Genomic DNA, 21,069 nt, shown 5'->3' on the forward strand with positions numbered 1-21,069 from the left:
ATCCTGTAACTCTGGAATGTTCTGCATGCAACACATCTACTCGATCCACTTGCTCCAACAACACTTGGAACAAAAACACTCCCAACTGACCACTCTGTTGGGCTAGGAACATACTCTGATGTTGAAGCTCTACCTGTTGCTGGCAAGTGCTCCCTCTCTAACATCTGCGTTACTACAACATCTCCATGCATCTCGCACCATTGCACACATCTCTGTGCCACCTAGCACTGTGCAAAATACTTCTGCCTCTCGCATTGCAACAACCTGCTAGCTATGCGCTGTCTTGGGATTCCCTGCACTGTCGCTCTCTCTGCCACTCCATCTGCATCTGTCTCTACCCAATCAGTCAGTTCCTGCTACTCCACATCGAGGCTCCTGTTGCAAGGTCTCATCTAAGAGGTTGTGTACCTCAAGGATCTTGCCCCTCCTCCCTGGGATGATCACTTTATATCGCCCCACCTCCTACCTGGAGGTATGGCTGCATGTGATCCCTCAGCCCACCTGGCTCGAAGTTTCCCCCTACCGGAGGTCTTTGCATGAGTAGTTGTCTCTACTTGATCTCCTCTCAGCTTCCCCTGTTGTGGCTGCTCCACAACCTCCTAAAGCTGCTGCACCAATCGTGGCTCCTCCACAATTGTCTGAGACTTCTTCTGGCTCTGCATGTTGAGAGGTAATATACCCTCCCTCTCAACCACCAAGTCTCCATCAGTTGCCTTGTTGCTCAAGGCTTTGCATGCATCTTGAACCTCAAGAGCATACCGGTTCTTGACCCGTGAACCAATCTGCTTCACTTGTCTAGTGATGATGTGTCTAAGGAAAACCTTTCCCTTATTGAAGACTACATCATAGCCTCTGTCTTCCAGCATCGCGATCGACACCAAGTTTCTTTTCAGTCCTAGTACATACTTGACATCAGTCAAGGTAAGGCGAGATCCATGCTCCCTCTGAAAAATAACCGTGCCTACACCTGAGACACTATAATTCTCATCATTACCCATCACTATGAGTATCTGGAGATCTTTCTCCTCCAAAGTACTGAACAAAATCTTGTTGCCGGTCATGTGGAAAGAAGCTCCACTGTTAAGAAACCAACCACTTCCCAGCATGGATGAAACCATGCATGCGAAGAGTGTGAAATCCAACTCAAACTGTGAAGCAAGTGCCTCACCTTCAGATCCTTCCCCGGATCCCTTCTTGGATTTTCTCCGTGGACAATTTGCAGCATAATGGCCCACCTCATGACAACAAAAGCATCGCAGTTTCGATTTGTCAACCTTCTTCCCATCATTGGAAGAACTGGATTCGGAAAGAGAAACCTTCTCCTTCCCCTTCTTCACCTTACTCGCTAAAGCATAGTTCTCCTCATCATGCATGGATGAAGAACTGTCTCTGGTGCTCCGTTTGATCTCCTCCTGCATCAAATCCGACCATAGTTGTTCCCAATCTGGCAGTTTCTCCCTTCCATTCACCGAGTCCTGGTAGCTATGCCAGCTCTTAGGAAGGCTAAGGAGTGCTAGACTCACCATATCCTCATCCAATGTCATGACCCCTACACTTGCAAGCTCATCCCTGCATGTGATGAGCTTGGTCAGATACATAGAGATCGTCTCATCCCTTTCACACTTGATCTTTCGAAGTTTGTCCTTCAGTGCCAGCTTCCTTTGATCACTGCTATTCTGATATAAATCTTTCAATGTTTTCCACATTGCATGCAGAGTCTCCTTCCCATGGAGGCTTGAGACAATGTGATCTCGCACTCCCTCCAAGAGAATTCTCCTAGCTCTAGCCACACACTTCCTCCATTCCACCTGCTCAGTCTTGTTAGTAGGCTTAGGGATTTCTTGATCAATGAAATCCTTAAGGCCATTATCTTCCAAAACTGCCTCCATGCGATCCTTCCAAGCTATATAGTTTGAGCTGCCATCAAGGGCATACTCAAGCCTCAAACCATAGAATGCCATCGATGAAATAGATGTGATAAGAACTTGAGATCTATATCGTAAATAATAAACTTCGAATTTCTCCTGCTAGTATATTGTTCTTGCTTGATCACCTGTGCTTCGATACCATGTAGAAATTTCACTTGTAGAACAAACCGATATATGCAATGTCCTAAAGCATAATACTTGTTCTACTTCTACAAAACATTAAGCGGAAGCATAATCGATTTCATGAGCAACATCAATTAGAAACATGCATAAATGATCAAGAGAAATAATCACACATAACACAAGATATATCCAGGGGAAAGCACCAGCATAAAACCCCAACCATGTATTATCAATCAAGTGGAGATCCTCAACCACATACAAAAAGAATTAGCTCAATAACTGTCCTGCTCTCTCTGTAATCAGAAGATGAAGATCATAGACTACCTAGGCCTCAATATATAGGCCACAAGTCCTCTAATCTCCTATAATACATATTTCTCTTAGAAATAGATCCTTCTCCATGCAAGGAATACTTACTAGAAATATCTAAGCATCTGATAGTACATTGTCCCTCATCTGATCTCAAATGTGTCTTTGACAGAACTGACATGCAACAGTTATCCATGAGTGAATTCTCAGTTATCTAAAATAATAGTTGTCACATGCATGCAAGCATTAACAAACTATATTTTATTATTTTAACAACTTGTTAAAATAATCTAATTGGACCTGACTAGTTAGAACTAAGTCAACTGATTCTCTCGTTATAGAACTCATACTTATTCCCTCAATCAGTGGAGGAAATTAAGGATAAATTTCTCAATCAGTGGGACAACTCATGTGCATGCTCACAAAGACTTCAAATTCAAATTTCCTTAACTAATTAACTCAACTGAATTAATTAATTAATATTTCCAACTGCTGTTAAGACCAAAATTAATTTTACTACCTATAGATAGACTAGGGACTGCTATAAATAGGAAGGGACCCAGAAATGATATTTTTAGAACTTTCTATTTTTAGTAGTTTCACCTCTCACCCAATGTGGCCAATGACCTCACTGGCCAAACTGCTATTTTTAGACATGCTATTTTTAGCAGGTCTATTTTTAGCACATTCTAAATTTAGCATTTCTTGTTGCACATTTTTCAACATGCCACATAGCCAAACAACTTCAACATTACACACAAAAAGCTTACTGCACACACCCACTGAAAACCATGGTAACAAGGAAAACCTGACAATGAGAAGTAAATCCATACATAAAACATAGGCATAGAAATAGGAAATCCAGCCTCAATGAGTGCCACAACACCAAGAAAAAATAAAACAACCACTTTGAACAAAAAAATAGCTAAATCTGCTTCTCAATGATCCATTAACCATAATAATAAATTCTCCACCAACACTCTTAAAATGAAATTAACACCACCAGAGCTCAAAGCAACCCAAGTTAACTCCTAGTTGTATGAAAGATTGCCCTTCCCTGCACTTAGACTATTAAATCTTATCTACCATGCATGGCAGGATGACGTCTACCAACGAATTCCAGAGTCGGGGATGCGACGGCGCGTTGACGTCAGAGAAAAATTTCAGCCAAAATCCTAAAATTAACTATGGAGATTTGAAAAATTTCACTAGTACAGACAAACTAATAGCTTTGAACCGATCATAGATGTCACTGCATAAGCAGTGACATAACAATGATGATTGCATAGATATTGTTGGCATGATTTTCCTAATATACATAAATATAAATGAAAATGTGGTGGTTGTAGGCTTCTTCCTATCCAGTGTTGGAAAGATGAGGGTCGTGGTTACTTAGGCCCATATCTTCCATCATTTAAAGGAAACTATCTTCCTCCTTGAAATAGTCCTGAATTAAATTCACTAGCATCTTGTGGTTGGAGATAATGGACTGAGATCATTTGTTGAGATTGTAAACCACACTTCTTAGCATAGAGAATTCTACTTGCAAAATATCAATTTGATGCTTATGTTGGACAAGTGTCTTCATAATCATTACATTTTGAGAGGTGCATTGATGCTCATTTTCATGGACTTTATAAGTCACAAAAAAGAGAGAGTATTTTTGCTTTTGATGGATTCCTTACACCTACTAAGAACCCTATGAAATTCTTGAGCTTATCTATAATTCATGCAAAATTCATATAAATAATTACCACATTTCCAATCCCTAACTAGTGCTTGGATTTTGCTAATGAACAAACACTACCACCTATAGAGAATTCAAGAGCATAAGAGGGTTTAGCATACTACACTTGAGACCACACAATGTGGGGGCAAAGCATAGAAGTCACAAACATCAGAGCCAAAAAATCTAGAATGAAAATCGCCAAGCATGCTCTAGACTTGCATAAAAATCAAAATACCAAACACCTAATAGATTTCTAAGTGCCAAAATAGAGGAATGATAATTCATTGGACATTTATTGGAGCTCTATTTACTAAACAAAACCTCTAATACACAATCTAGAAGTCGAGGGAAATCCTTACCAGGTAAAATTCCCAATTCAAAAGTGCTTATCTCTAAGTTGTGTTTTATGATCCTTCCATGCAGGATTCCATTATCCCACCCTTCCCTTAATGAATAACATAAGATGATTTAAGAAGTCGAGTAGGAGTTAATATTTCATGCACACATGAAGTGGGAGGGCTATTCTTCTAATATCTTGGTCCCTCACTTAAGATTGAATGATAGTGGTACCATTACATATGTTGTTTAATTGTGATGTAACTTGTCTCCATAACCAATAACTTATTTTAAGGTATGGACGGTTGTTCCATATGCCCCATTTTTTAAAGAACCCCCATTTTGAGTGTATTTGCTTGACTGAATAGAGAGTCAACTTGATGATTATGCCCTCTTAGAACCTATTACAATGAGACTTTTTGAAGTTTTTAAACCTCATTCTAAATAAGAACTATAATAGATGCTAGTTTGCCATTGATAATGATCAGACTTTATTCTAGTTTCATTTGCAAGAAGAAGACCTCGAGGAAGATTACTTGATTGTTTGTGGAATTCCCTAGACCCTGAGTGAAGATTGTTTCTAGATGTTCCTTGAGATTAAGAATGATACCCCCCACCACCTCTCTAACACACCTTCCAGATTAGGGTTGAACATCTTGTTGTAGGGTCATAATTTTCTCTTATCCTCTAATTATTTATTGCACCTTAACTTTTTCTTAAATCTTAATGTAATGTTTTTTTTGATAATATCATTATTATATTGAGTGGCCTCTTGCTCACTACCCAAATGATTTAGTTAGGACTTGGCATATTTATGCCAACCTTGCTTGAATCACAATTGGTTTTTATTGGATTTTGTGACAACCCTATGAAGCATCTTGCCTTCCATTCTATTTATCTTGTTATTGTATGTTAAGTATTGTAACATCCCTCTTTGAATGGTCAATCCAAGAGAACGACTCAGTGGCCTATTTGTGTTCCAAATGGAAATCCGCCTATGGTATTTACTCATGGTAATGATCCGAATGGAAATTCATCCATGATATTTACTCATGGTAATGTAACTAAAAAATGTTATAAATAACGAGCCTCTTTTTGTAAGAGGACAACTTTTCTAGCGCAATGTAGTTGCAACTATCATTTTTTGATCTAATAAAAATTGGCTCATGATTTACTTTCCTGGTTTTGCTTATTTTTATTCTTTTCTTGGTGTGACAATTTCTCAGATATCGAGGCCCTCCCCAAGATCCGGACCAGTAAGGGTTTCCACTGAAAGTTTTCAGATCTGCTCATAATTCTTTGTTGAAAACATTTGTGGAATCATGGTAGAAATAGATCCATAATGGCAATAGTTTTTCTCATTACACATTGTCTTCATCACCACCGACAGCGTCGGAAATAGCCAAAGCACAAGGGAAAGACCAAGTCAAAGACTAGAAAGACCAAAAAGGGAAAACACAATGCCCCCTGCTGCTGCTCCCATTCGTTCTACAACGAGTCCCCCGCTCCTCCATCCAGTCAGCCATCTGTCTCGGAGAATGCAATTGCTCCAGAACCTTCAGTGACCGATTCCCCGAGTGGAGGAATGAGGACATTCATGCGTTATCGGGGCGATGTGATCATGTTGGTGACTTTGATGCCCAACATGTACGAGGCCACTGAAGCTTCGTGGTGGTGTTCTCCATGGTTGGCAGTAACTTCATGTCACTGTTCCCCGATGTTGCTAAAGGCATGCTCACGGATCAGAGGTTGTATGGGGACATTTATCGGCCATGTGGCACCGAGGGCATGATTTCTGCTCCTAGGGCTTTGGCATCTATTCAACACCATAAGAAATTACGCACAATCTCCATGCGATTTCCAGACTCAGCCCTGGTCCCCCGCTAAATTTGGCAAAGGGAAGTTCAAGTACTTAGAGCTGGCAACCAATTTAGCGGGATCCTATTTATCAATCTTGGCGGAGCTGTTCATCGGGCCGGAGAGGCACCAACCCCTGGCAGACGACTGGAGCATCCCGCCGGAGCACCTCAACAACTTCGAGCACTCCTCCATATCGTTGTTCTTCCTCATCTACGCTTCCGTGGCTCTTTGCGCTAAAGTCCGTAGCCTCACGGTGCCCCCGGGGGTGCTGCACATGATCGTAGTGCTGGCCTACGGGCAGGAGCTGCTGCTCTTCCACCTTTGAACCACCGACCATATCGGAGCAGAGGGGCACTACAACTGGCTCCTCCAGCTCCTCGTCTCTGTCAGTTTGTTTGCACGTTGCTCGAGGTCGGGTTCCCGAGGAGCTTTCTGGTGGAAATGGTGCGATCCGCTTCGTTGGTGCTCCAGGGGACGTGGTTCATCAACATGGGGTTCGTGCTCTGGATCGCGACCCTCGTCCCCGAGGGCCGCCAGATGAAGGGCACCAAGGGCCGAGATTTGGTCGAACGCGCAAGCCAGGAAGCAACGATGCAGGACAAGGTTCTGGCTAACTTACAATTCAACTAGTATCTGGCCGGCATAGTGTTGTTCACAATTGTTCTCTACACGAACATGGTAGGGCACCAAGAAGAGGCACTGATGTCGTATCAGCCCCTCAGGTCTTGATATACCACGATATCGAAAGCATTAGCTTGATCGACAAGGTGCCTGGCATGAAGGCACTCGACATGAATATGGTCGAGTCTACCATTGTTCGACTCACTAGGGAGATTGTGTTCGGCATGATTGTAACTAGCATGGAGGTCATCATAATGCAATACCCACATTTTGAATGCACCAAGTTATCACACCAAACTAGTGACAAATTTCTCAACTGTTCCATGCTTATGGAGTGAGCTGTCATATGAGAATTATACCACCAAGGGCTGGCTTACACCCAAGCCACCATTGCAGGTTTTTTTGGGTACATGCAATTCCCACACATTTGCGGTCAAACAAAATTCCTCTACTTCGAACACAAGCCAGCTCCAATCCCCACCGGATGACTTCAGATATAATACTTCAATTGGAACATGATAAATCGTCATTTCCTCCATGAAGACAAAGATCTATCAGAGCGATATTTTGGCTTCTATTTCTCAACATTGCAATCTATACGATATCATTGGTTACAAAGTTTTCCAATCAGACGCCTCTATCCTCATCACGACTTTCTTAAATGGTACCATCTCATTACAATTGTTTGTTGTCATGTTAAATGGAGCCACCTTTCCGGCCACTTATTTTTCTTATGCATTCTTGGAAAATTGGTGGACAAGGAGGGAGAATCTTTTGCATGAGATGGAGCAAATAGTGGTTCATGGCTCATTATTTCTAGAACAATAGTGTATAGTGTATGTTAGAACTTTGTATTATGATTTTCTTGCAGCTAGGGGTGTTTATGGTGATAAGGTTATCTTTTCTTACTATCTTAAAGAATATTTTTGGTTGCGACAAAGTATTCCTTCTAATGCCAAGGCAATTTCATGGTCGGCCTATCAACTCACAACCACATGACCAAAAAATGTGAAACTTGATCTTAAAGAATATTTTTGGTTGCGACAAAGTATCCCTTCTAATGCTAAGGCAATTTCATGGTTGGCCTATCAACTCACAGCCACAGGACCAAAAAATGTGAAACTTGATTACTTGGATGACGTCTTTACAACATCTCATTGGATGGTGAGAATCTATAAAGATAAGCCACCAGATCTCTACCAAATAGATCGACAAGTGATCTCGAGGTTCATTACATGGTATCTCTATCCTCGAACCCTCGTTCATTATGGTTATGGTTCAACCACATAAAACCCTTTGCCAACGAAGTCCATTTGCTTGGCCACACATTGTCCACCTCACAGTTGGCCCACCAACATTACAGGGTATCTCTATCATCGACTCTTTGTTCATCATGGTTATGGGTCAACCACACAAAACCATTTTCCAACGAAGTCCATTTGCTCGGCCACACACTATCCACCTCACAGTTGGCCCACCAACATTACAGGGTATCTCTATCCTTGGCTCTTCGTTCATCATGGTTATGGGTCAGCCATACAAAACCCTTGCCAACAAAATCCATTTGCTTGGCCACACATTGTCAATATCACAGTTGGCTCACAAGCATTACAGGGTATCTCTATCCTTAGATCTTTGTGCATCATGGTTACGGGTCATCCACAAACCCTCGGTTATGGGTCAACCACACAAAACCCTTGTCTTCGACAACACTTGGTCATCCACAACTCATCTTCGACAAAAGCTTCTCTGGAGGGAACTTCACACAATGGGGACCATTGCTTCTCAAGGAGGGAGGAATGATCCGAATGAAAATCTGCGCATGGTATTTACCCATGGTAATGATCCGAATGGAAATCCACCCATGGTATTTACCCATGGTAATGTAACTAAAAAATGTTATAAATAACGAGCCTCTTTTTGTAAGAGGACAAATTTTCCAGCATAATGTAGTTGCAACTATCATTTTCTGATCTAATAAAAATTGGTTCATGATTTACTTTTTTGGTTTGGGTTATTTTTGTTCTTTTCTTAGTGTGGAAATTACTCAGATCTTGGGACCCTCCCCAAGATTTAGATCAATTTGGTTCTCGTAGGTTATAGTCAATCAAGAAGCAGATCAATTAATTTGATTATTTAAATTCCATTAGGGTGAAAAAACAACATGTGCACGTGACATTCGTTTAGACAAACAAGTAAAAGGAAATATTAAAAAAAATTAAGAAGAAGAAAAACAAAGACCCATGGTATTCTGATGATAAAAGAGAGATTAGAGCTCACCCTTGTGGCATGCATAATCATTTCATCATATCTATTTGGAGAGGTATTGTGGCTTTGGATCGCTAAGAGTGAGACCCTTGAGCAAATTGGTTTTAGTGGTGAAACAAATCCACCCTAGTTGGTAAAAAGGAAAGATCACTTAGATCTTTCATAGGGGTATTTATTGCGAGAGATTCATTTCATTGCCAAGTCATGGGTACAACCAAAGATTGTGGGATTATTGTGAGGTCATATGTTCCATCTTTAGTTCGTATTTTCTCAGCAATTTGAGCCATCATTTGTTAAGCCATGGCATCAAAATGGAGGTCGAATTGCAAGGGGACATTTCAATGTTGTCATCATCTCCTATTTTCCCAGCAAATCATGCCATTAGGCATGGTTTTTTATGGGCTTCCAAAAATCTATTTTTGTAACTCAAAAGGTTGCTCCAACATGTAATTCGAGGTCAAATTAATAAAATAGATCATAATATATTGGTTGAGTTTGTTTGTTGTGGTATTTTCCCTTGTGGAATGATGGTTGAGTTATTTGTTTAGTAAGAAGGGATTTTACAGTGGTACTAATGAGCAGATCTATTATATTGGTTGAATTTATTTGTTGTGATTTTTTTTTGGGTATATTAATTGAGTTGATTGTTTAGAAAGAGGAGATTTTATAGTGGTATTAGAGCGAGGTTTCCTACTAGCCTGTGAGTGCATGATATCTTAATGGTTCTGGAGGACATGGAAAACATCACCTACATGAGACAGATAAAGGGTGATAACATTCTTCACTAGTAATCAAAAGAAGAGGAAGACATGGGGGGCAAGAGTGAAAAACCTAGAGGAAGCACTGTGAGTATTTTAAATGACCCTGTAAGAGGGAAACAATAGTTGGTTCAAGTCATCATCCAAGTTATAAAAAATAATTAAGGGAACAAAAAATGCCAATAATAATGGCTCAAGGGGGTCAAATGGCAATGTTGAAGGGAGCAACACCCATATCTCAACTCAAAATAACCCTTGGAAAATGAATGTAGCAACTCTTAGACGTCTCTTACCTTGGTTCTTAGAAGAACAACTAGTGAGAAATGAGGGCTAGCATGGACAAGGTGAAGGGCTTTTTAATTATTCAAAGGAGTAACAAGCTCTTGGCGAAGAATTTCATGCAACCACGTGCTTACAATAATTTTGTACCATTAAATTCAAGAACATGCAAGAGAGTATTGCTTGGTAATTTAATTTTGTTTTAAATTACTTTACATTACATTGTCAATCCAGGATCATAAACTTGTAAGTATATGACACAATATATGCTAGGACCCTAGTTTTAAATTCTAAAAAAAATAAATTCAATGAAAGAAATTTCTACTCTATAAAAACAAACTAAATGATATGAAATGTAATATTAATATAGAAAAACATTGAAGAAATAATCTAGGAAAGCATTGAAAAATTAATCTAGGAAATCATGTAAACTTAATCTACCAAAGAATGGAAATCTCTAATCGATAAAAGTGAGTAAATTTAATTTATGAAAACTTGTAAATTTAATCTAAAAAACATTTAAAATTGATTTCTATGAAAGAAAGCAACTCTAATAACAAATGAGAATGTTTTAGATTTTTTTTTTTTTTTTTTTAATATTTCTCAAGCGCTTGATTGCAATATGGAAAAGAATGAAGTGAAAATTATAAACTTGAAAATAAAGCATTTAAAACAAATAAATAAATCAAATCTTAAGTGATCATTGAATTGTAAATTATTTATTAATTAAAAATATTAGAGAATTGTTAGAGAATTGTGATACTTAAAAAACTAGATTGATTAGGTTCAAAATGAGTGATCTCTTTCTTAATTTGATGGATAGTTCAATTATTTTTTCTATTGATATATTTGCTTGTCGTGACACATAATTTGAAAAATTACATTTGAAAGATCTTCAAATATATCCACTGCTTTGAAGAAATTTCCTCACTGCAACTAAATTGCATTCTGCACAAAACCCATTTTTAGTTTTCCAGGATATGTCTTATTTTGGCCAGAAACGGTGTTAGAAGTTGGTTGCTTGCAAATTATTGTTAAACTAAATCACCATCTTTGATTAAGTGTTGAAATCTCACAATTGCAACATTAAACAAAGTGCTACTATTGATCTGCAAAAGAAACTAAATTAAAACATAATAAAACTAATATAAAAAACATATATTATGAAACTACATGAATTATAAACTATATCTTACAACAAAATAAGAATATAAAAATTTAAAATAAATAACACAAGAACTTATCAAATGTACTTTACTCCATCATAGTTTTGAATTATGCTCCAAGAGTTCCTCCCTTTGAATGGAGAAGGCACTCCTATTTATAAAAAGCTAAGATAACTAATTAATAAATGTAAATACACAAATCTCTCCTAGATCCACAAATATCTCATGTGGTTACAACCATGTGTTAATATCTAACATCTAACATCTCTACATATCCTATCACAAATCTCTAAAATATTTGATAAGAAATCTTATCAAAACTTTCATGATATTTCTCCATCAAATGTGCTTCAACAATTATTTCAAAGGTTCCCCAAATCTTCAAGAGTTTGAAGAGGAAATTCGAATTTGAGACTTAGAGTCCAAATATGACTTTGCTGGAATTTTCAAATATGCCTATACACATTTGTTATGAAACCAGCTCAAGAAAAGATAGAAAAGATAGATCAACGCCTTAGAATTCAGCCTCTTCGAGGGGGCAACCTCCTTTACATTACATAAATGAACAATTCTTCGATGATACAAATGACAGAACCTCCTTTCTATATATAGGAGTCTAAGGAGTCACAATATAATCCAGCCGACCTAACAATAATAATATAAAGCCACAAAAATAACAATAGAGGGATTCTATGGGGCACAGAAATAACAATATGGGGGTAATAGGGGCACAACAATATAAATAAGGGGTATAACTACAATAGTAATGGGGTAATCACTAGTATTATAGGGACCCAACATGCCCCTCTCCTTCAAAAAAGTGTTGTCCTCAACGCTTGAGTAGTTCTGGATACTTCTGCATAAAATTCTCATCCTCCCATGTGGAATCTTCAGCGGATAAGTTCTTCCACTTGATAAGATACTCTGAAATTGATCGATTTCGTAGCTGTCGAGTTCTTGTTTCTGTGACTGCTTCCGGTTCCAATATAATTTTTCCTTCCTCGTCAAGTTCTGGCAATATTGTTTGAATTGGGAGCTTGTCACCTATAACCTTCTTTAAACATGAAACATGGAAAACTGGGTGCAATCGAGAAGCTGCAGGAAGCTCCAATTTGTATGCCATAGTACCAATCTTTTGCAACACCTTGTACGGACCATAATACTTTGGTGATAATTTATTATCCTTCTTAGCTTGCTTTAGGGACATTTGCTTATATGGTTGTAGCCGTAGGAATACCCAATCACCTACATCAAAACTTCTTTCACTGCGATGTTGATCTGCCTGTTGTTTCATTCTATTTTGTGCCAACACGAGGTTATCCTTTAAGAGTTGGAGGACTTGTTGTTGATGTTCGATGTGATGTTCCACTGCCTGAACCTTAGAATTTTCTCTTAAATATGATGTGATGGATGGTGGTTGATACCCATAAAGTGCCATAAATGGGGTCATTTTTGTTGCTGTATGGAAGGAAGTGTTATACCACCATTCAGCCAGAGGCAACCATTTGACCCATTGTGTCTGTTTATCAGATACAAAGCAACGAAGATATCCTTCCAAACATTTGTTTACTATCTCAGTTTGCCCATCAGATTGAGGATGATAAGATGAGCTATGAGCTAACTGAGTACCAAGACAAGAAAATAATTCTGTCCAAAAATTTCCAGTGAAAATGGGATCTCTGTCACTTACAATAATCTTTGGGTTTCCATGTAGCTTTTGAACTGTTTCCATAAATGCAGTAGAAACTGTACTGGCTTTAAATGGATGTGATAATGCACAAAAGTGTGCATACTTGGTAAGTCTGTCAACTACCACCATGATGACACTCTTTCCCTCAGACTTGGGTAAACCTGTGATAAAATCCATTGAAACCTCCTCCCAACGTTGGCTTGGAATGGATAAAGGTTGTAATAGACCCGGTGTCTTAATTGTTTCAACTTTATTTTGTTGGCAAACCAAACATTCCGCCACAAACTTTTGAATATCTGATTTAAGGCCATCCCAAAAAAATTCCTTCTTAACCCTGTGGTAAGTTTTTAAAAATCCTGAGTGCCCTCCTAAGGGAGAAGTGTGCAATTCCATAAGAATCTTTTGTTTTAGCTGGGAATTCTTACAGAGGTATAAGCGATCTTTGTACCATAACGAATCATTTTGCCAGCTAAATGTATCAGAAGTACTGGAATCTTGTTGTAGCTTTCGAATAAGTGCCCACACTTCTTCGTCATTCTTCCATTCCTCCCTTGCTTCGTTTATCCAATCTGGTTGGATAATAGAAATGGCACACAACAATGCTTCCACATCCTCATCCTTTCTTGAGAGTGCATCTGCCACCACATTTTGCTTCCCTTTTTTGTAGATGATTTCAAAGTCATAACCCAACATCTTTGTGACCCACTTTTGTTGCTCTTCAGAGGATAATCTTTGTTCTAAAAAGTATTTAAGGCTATCATGATCCGTTTTTACCTTGAAGTGTCTTCCCATTAGGTAGGGTCGCCATTTCTTAAGTGCATGGAGTATTGCCAACATTTCCTTCTCATAAATAGCTTTGCTTAAAAACTTTCCCTTGATTGGACGACTTTCAAAAGCAATGGGTCTTTCATCTTGCATTAGAACAACACCAATTCCATTTCCTGAAGCATCACATTCCACAATAAAGGTTTTTGTGAAGTCCGGTGTAGCTAAGACCGGTGCTTGGCACATTGCCTCTTTAAGATGTTCAAAGGCCTTTGTTGCTTCCGAAGTCCATGAAAATGAATCTTTCTTCAATAATGTTGTTAGAGGTGCTGCTATTCTCCCATAATTCTTAACAAACTTGCGATAATACCCTGTCAACCCAAGAAATCCTCGCAGATGCTTTATGGATGTGGGGATTTTCCATTCCTTAATGGCTTTAATTTTGCTAGGGTCTACCTTAACTCCTTCATGAGATACAATATGACCCAAATATTCCACCTCCTGGACTCCAAAGAAACATTTGGATCTTTTTGCATATAATTGTTTCTCCTCCAATAGTTGTAGCACCCTGTCAACATGTTCAACATGATCCTTCCAAGACTTGCTGTAGATTAGTATATCATCAAAAAATACTAACACAAATTTTCTAAGGAATGGTTTGAAAATTGAATTCATCAAACCTTGAAATGTTGAAGGTGCATTGGTAAGGCCAAAAGGCATGACCAAAAATTCATAATGACCCTCATGAGTTCTAAATGCCGTTTTTGGAATGTCTTCAATCTTCATTCTGATTTGATGATATCCCGAACGAAGATCCAACTTGGTGAAGTAAATTGATCCATGCAATTCATCCAGTAATTCATCAATAACAGGAATGGGGAACTTATCTTTAATAGTGAGCTTGTTGAGCTCCCTATAATCTGGACACATGCGCCATGATCCATCCTTCTTGTGCACCAATACTACTGGAGCTGAGAAAGAACTTTGACTCGGTTGAATTATACCAGCCTCTAGCATTTCTGCAACCATACGTTCAATTTCACTTTTTTGGACATAGGGATATCTGTACGGCCTGATGTTTGGAGGAACACTTCCTGGAATCAGATGAATAGCATGATCATGATCACGCATAGGTGGGAGACCTTTGGGAGTCTCAAATACCTTGGAATGATTGTCCAAGACTTTTTGGAGATCTGGAGAAATAGATGATTCCAATGTGGAAACATCTAGCGAACATAATTGTGCAATTACACCTCTTTGCTCCTTTTTTAGAAGCTTTGTCATACCATTAGAGCTGATTATCTTTCCTGGTTTCCCTGCAATACCCCTTAATTCAACTTCCTTTCCTTCCGAAGAAAATTTGATGAAAAGTTCTTGAAAATTAAAAGCTATTGTACCCAAGGATTGTAGCCATTGGACTCCTAGTACAACATCAGCACCTCCCATTGGAATGGAAAGCATTGGGCTAGTCAATACATATTCTCCCATGGATAGCTTGATATTATGGCACTTTCCAGAGCAATTTATTGTTCCTCCATTTGCAATCATCACTTGACACTCTGGTGCTGGATATAGGAAGCAATTCAATTCTTTTGCTACCCTACAATGAATAAAATTGTGGGTGCTTCCTGAATCAATCAACACTATTACCTTTTTCTTCTTGATTTGTCCTTCTATCTTGATGGTTTGAGGAGTGGTAATTCCCGCCAATGCATTACAAGATATGGTCGGATTTATTTGTTCTTCATCTAGGCTTTGTTCCTGGAATATATCCTCTTCTTTTGACCTTTCTTGCTCCTTTTCTTCTTCCTCTTCACAATCTATGTAGAATAATTTCTTCTCAGCACACTTATGACCTTTTGTGTATTTGCTATCACAATTGTAACAAAGCCCTTTTGCTCTTTTTTCTTCCAATTGTTGTGGTGTCAACCTTTTAGGTTGTGGAAGACTATGGGCAACAACACTTCCATCTTTATAGTTGTGAATGGTATGCTTCCTAGTTGCCATAATTTTGCTTTCCATTTTTCTTGCTAACCTGAATGCCTTCTCTAATGAATCAGGTTCCCAAAGGCGCACATCATGTTGGATATTATCCTTTAAAGACCCTATGAACACATCAATCCTATGCTCCTCTGGAATATCTTTTACCCTTATGTTCAATTTTTGGAACTCCTCAATGTGCTCCATTATTGAACCCTTTTGTTTGAGACTTATCAATTGGCTAAAAAAAGTGTTGCTTTTTGTATCCTCATAATGTGCTATCAATTCTTCCGTAAAAATTGCCCAAGTGATAAATTGTTTACGAGAACAAAGCCATTGATACCATACAAACTGATTTGGTTCCAAATATAAAGTTGCCATACGTACCTTTTGTGTGTTTTGCACATTATTGAGATCGAAGAATTGCTCCATCTGTAATATCCATGTGGCGGGATCCTTGCCATCAAACTTCCTCATATCGATTTTTGGAACATGGTGAGTCTTCGATCCAACATTAGAGTCTATGGAATCATGATTAACATTTCTTTTGTTCTCATCATGAGTTTCCTTTACTACCTTTTCACCATTAGTGACCCTTTCTTGTAGCAAGTTCTTCAATTCTTCCATGTCTGTCTTCAAATCTATCTTCAAATTTACCATCGAATCCTCCATCTTAGCTTCCATGCCCTTTATCTTAGATTCCACGCCATTTATCTTAGATTCCACGCCACTTATCTTAGCTTCTGTTAGCTTTTGTGAGCGTGACATTTGTTGCACTTGTTCTTGTAATTTTGATATATCATGTAGCATTTCTTCCTCTTCTTCATGAGTCATGCTAGAGCTTTCAGGTTCCTTACTAGGTGTTTGCATTTTCTTTCCTCGGGGCATCAGTTACCGATAATAATGCTTTACTATGCCCTTTGAATTCCGTTAAACCAAGCTTAGATAAAAAATTAAAAAAAACTACACACCTTTTTTCACTTTATAGAAGCCTGATATTGAATCTGATGTATCTCTGTAATTTCGGATCATCCAGTTCTGAAATTTCTACTTGTAGTAGCCTTCTGCGTCCTCTTTCCAATGCCACAAGTCTGAGCCAAATTGGATTCTCCAAGTAAGAGTTATGTGAAATCTCCCACAGTGACTTTCTTTTAGACTGGTTCAGTAGAGCGAACTTGTACGACGTGCCACGAGTCACTGTTTCAACCTTTGAATCTGAAACACACATAAAAGAAACTACAGTCCGTCCTCTTTCTGCACCTTTTTACAAAATTTCAATCCGATCCTCAGAGAGAGAGTTATGACGATTTTCCCCAGGTCACCTGTTTTGAATGTAATTCAGGAGTCTGCAAAAGGCCAACTTCCTTAGATCATATCTCCGAAAATATTGCGCGAAAAGCTCTGAAATTAGGACCCAAGGTTCAGCGCCAATTCTTCTCAAATGGGTTTTTTTTGTGACTTCTGAAACGTCACAGAAAAAAAGTTATAGCGAAAATGCCACGATGACCTGTTTGGAGCAGCGAAACCCTAGAATCCAAAGCTCTGATACCAAATGTTATGAAACCAGCTCAAGAAAAGATAGAAAAGATAGATCAACGCCTTAGAATTCAGCCTCTTCGAGGGGGCAACCTCCTTTACATTACATAAATGAACAATTCTTCGATGATACAAATGACAGAACCTCCTTTCTATATATAGGAGTCTAAGGAGTCACAATATAATCCAGCCGACCTAACAATAATAATATAAAGCCACAAAAATAACAATAGAGGGATTCTATGGGGCACAGAAATAACAATATGCGGGTAATAGGGGCACAACAATATAAATAAGGGGTATAACTACAATAGTAATGGGGTAATCACTAGTATTATAGGGACCCAACAACATTACAAAACTCATCCAGCTTTTATATATAAGTGAATACATGTTATTTTTCTAATATTTAACCATAAATTCACTCAAAATACTAAAATAATGCTTTGGAAAATAATAATGATAAATCCATATTGGATCATGAAAATGGTCTTAGTGTAAGGTTATAATATATTGGAATATGGTTAAAAGTGAATGAAAAGATGATGAAAAAGATGGCATTTTAGAGACCTAAAAAGTACAAGGGTGCTCAAAATTTTGATCGTCCATCGAATTTGGGGAAATTGTCCATTCCTTCTTTTGATAGTTCATCTAAATGCATTGCTAGAGCGTGGGTTCAAAAGTTGGACAGATATTTCCAACTTAATCCTATGTTGGAGATAGAGGTCTTCAAATTTTCTACACTACATTTGAAGGGAGAAGCTCATGAGTGGCGGTATTATGGTCTAGTCACTTTGGGGCATTTGAGCATTGTTTCATACCTAGACTTCACACAAAGGTTGCTTGAATGATTTGATAAGAAGGACCTAGAGATATATTTCAAAGAGTTGGGGCAACTCCAGCAAATGGGTATAATAGATGCTTACATTTTATAGTTCTAGAGGCTTGCTATCACGATGATAGATGTGTCAGAGAATAAGTTGATTATGTTATTCATTGAAGGAATATTTGAAACACTACATGGTTAGGTTAAGGGCTTGAATCCAAAATATCTATAGGATGATATCATCAAAACCCAAGACACGGAGTATGTAGTACCAAAGAATAATTTTTCTCTTAAACCCTTCCTTCCCTAAAAAATAAAGACAAGAAGCCCTTCTAGAAGGAGTGAAATAAGAAAAGCAAATTGGATGATGAGATTTAGAAGGAACTGAGAAGGAAAAAACTCTACTTTGGTTATAAAGGCCCTTGGGAATTGGGTCACAGGTGCATGAGGAAGGGCAAGGTGAATTATATAGAGGTTCTCTGAGATAATAATGGGGAAGAGGAGGTAAGACGAGCTTAGGGAAATGAGCATAGTGGTATGAATGATGAGCAACCACATGTGGAGACTAAGGGTGGAACTACGGCCACTCTGTTAGACGTCTCTAAATATCACACTTTCAGGGTCAGGGGAGTAGTACAGGACAACATGCCACTATCTTGATTAATGGTGTGGTAACCCATAACTCCATTGGCATGGATCTAGTGGCGAAAAGAGGCATTCCCGTAGAAGACTTTGAGCAATTTAATGTTGTGGTAGTTGATGGGTAATGTATGACATGCACAAAAATGGTTTTGCAGTTGGAGTTGACGATGGGTAACTACAATGTGAACGATGGCTTCTATGTGGTTGAAATTATAGACACTAATGTCATATTGTGTGTTCAATGGCTTTAATCTATAGGGAAACACTTGAAGGACTACCAAACAATGGATATGGAGTCCATTGCAGCAGTTGGTAAGAGGGTGGTTCTGTGGGGAATGTCCAATGGTGCCCTTAAGGTTGTTATAGCTAAGCGAATGGAAAACATATTTAGGCATGGTGATGTATCTTGGGTAGCAGAGTGTCTAATTACAACACAAAAAGCTTCAGATAATAGCTAATGTTTTCATGTAGACATTCAGTTGTTGTTGAACAAATATGACTCAGATTTTTTGGGAGATCCCTCCAGGATGGCCTCCTGACAAAGGATTTGAGCACACCATTGAGTTAGAAGAAAAGGCCAAATTTGTAATAACTGTTCCATACCAGAACCCATAGAAATTGAAAGATTAGATATAGAAGGCAACCAAGGAGTTGTTAAAGATGTGACATATCAGACCCAACACAAGTACATTCACTTCTTCAGTAGTCTTGGTCAAGAAGAAGGATGGAACTATGAGTATGAGTATTGATTATTGAGATTTAAATAAGAAAAAAGTAAAAAATAGGTATCACATTCCGAGGATCGTGAAACTGTTGGATGAGTTGCATGGGGAAACATACTTATTGAAGATTTGTCTTTGATCAATATATCACCAAATCAAGGTCAGGGAGTAGGATGGTCAGAAGACTACCTTCATGTGTCATTGTAAGCACTATGAGATCTTGGTGATGCCATTTGGGTTAACCAATGCACCTACCACTCTCTAGTCTTCCATGAATGACATCTTTAACAAGTAATTACAAAAGTTTTTGTTGGTGTTCTTTGATGATCTCCTTATATATAACAAGACATGGGAGGATCACTTGACGCATTTAGATGAGATAATGGGTATTATGGGGTAGCATTCATTGTATACCAAGGCTTGAAAATGTGAATTTGGTCTAATAGAGATTCTATATTTAGGCCATGTGACCGGTATGTAGTAGGTGCAAGTGCATCAGGAGAAGATCCTTACCATATTAGATTGGATATTGCTTATGACCCTTATAGAGTTATAAGGATTCTTTAGATTATGAAGCTATTATAGGTGCTTTGTTAAGGTGTTTTCACAATTGGGTGCACCCTTAACATATCTTACGAAGAAAGGGGCATTTAGGTGGACCAAGGAAACTCAACAAACATTTGATAAGATCAAGGAGGTGATGAGAACTTGTCCAGTATTAGTACTTGATTTCACTCAACCCTTTTTGTGCTTGAGTGTGATGCTTTAAGAGAGAGTAGAGGAGTTGTCTTGATGCAAAAAAAACATCCGATAGTGTTTGAGAGTAAGAAACTCAGGAAACCAGAGAGGCTCTACTCAATCTATGACAAGGAGATGCTCACCATTATGCATGCTTTGGCAAAGTTCAAACAATATTTGGTTGGTGGTAGATTTGTGGTTAGGACTAACCACAATAGTTTTGAATAGTTTGTGGTATTTCCTAGAATAGAAGGAAAAATGGGTGAGAAAGGTACAAGCTAATGATTTTGACATTGAGTATATAAAGGGAAAGAAAAAATTTGTTGCTAATGCCCTTTCCAAGAAACTAGCAGCATGTCCCTTTTGATGGCCAAAATGTGACAATCGTTGGATTGTCGACAAAGAAGGGGAGGAAACCTAATCACAAGTACCAATTACACTCACTTTTGTTTGGGAGAGTAACCTCTAACTAGTATGTGGGCCCAATTACCACTTTGAGGGTAATGAATCAATATGAGAGTTGTATACTCTATATAGTGTTAATTGTTGTTTAGTTATTTTGATTTAAATTTTAATAACGATTCATTGAGGATTGGGGATATTTGTTATTTGACAGAATATAATAGAAACAAATTTTACTAAATTCTTTGCTTAAATACAAGCATAGTGTAAGGTGATTGCAGGCTTGCAAAAATATTAATATAATCAACAACCACGAAAAGACGAAATTAATATCAATACTTATAAATAAATTTTAACTAAGCCTCGACATTCTCATAAATTTATGCCAATA

The 21,069-nt window shown here is 38.2% G+C and overlaps 2 pseudogenes; both read left to right on the top strand.

Annotated features, from left to right (window-relative positions):
* The first annotated feature begins 6,178 nt into the window (after positions 1-6,178).
* Positions 6,179-7,014, top strand: LOC149147809 (uncharacterized; annotated as a pseudogene).
* Positions 7,015-7,176: 162 nt separating this feature from the next.
* Positions 7,177-7,688, top strand: LOC149147810 (rhomboid-like protein 11, chloroplastic; annotated as a pseudogene).
* Positions 7,689-21,069: the final 13,381 nt, after the last annotated feature.

Source organism: Pinus tabuliformis, chromosome 9 (assembly GCF_031772625.1).
Source record: "Pinus tabuliformis cultivar Carrire ecotype Pingquan chromosome 9, CPIR1, whole genome shotgun sequence".
Classification (NCBI taxonomy): Eukaryota; Viridiplantae; Streptophyta; class Pinopsida; order Pinales; family Pinaceae; genus Pinus; species Pinus tabuliformis.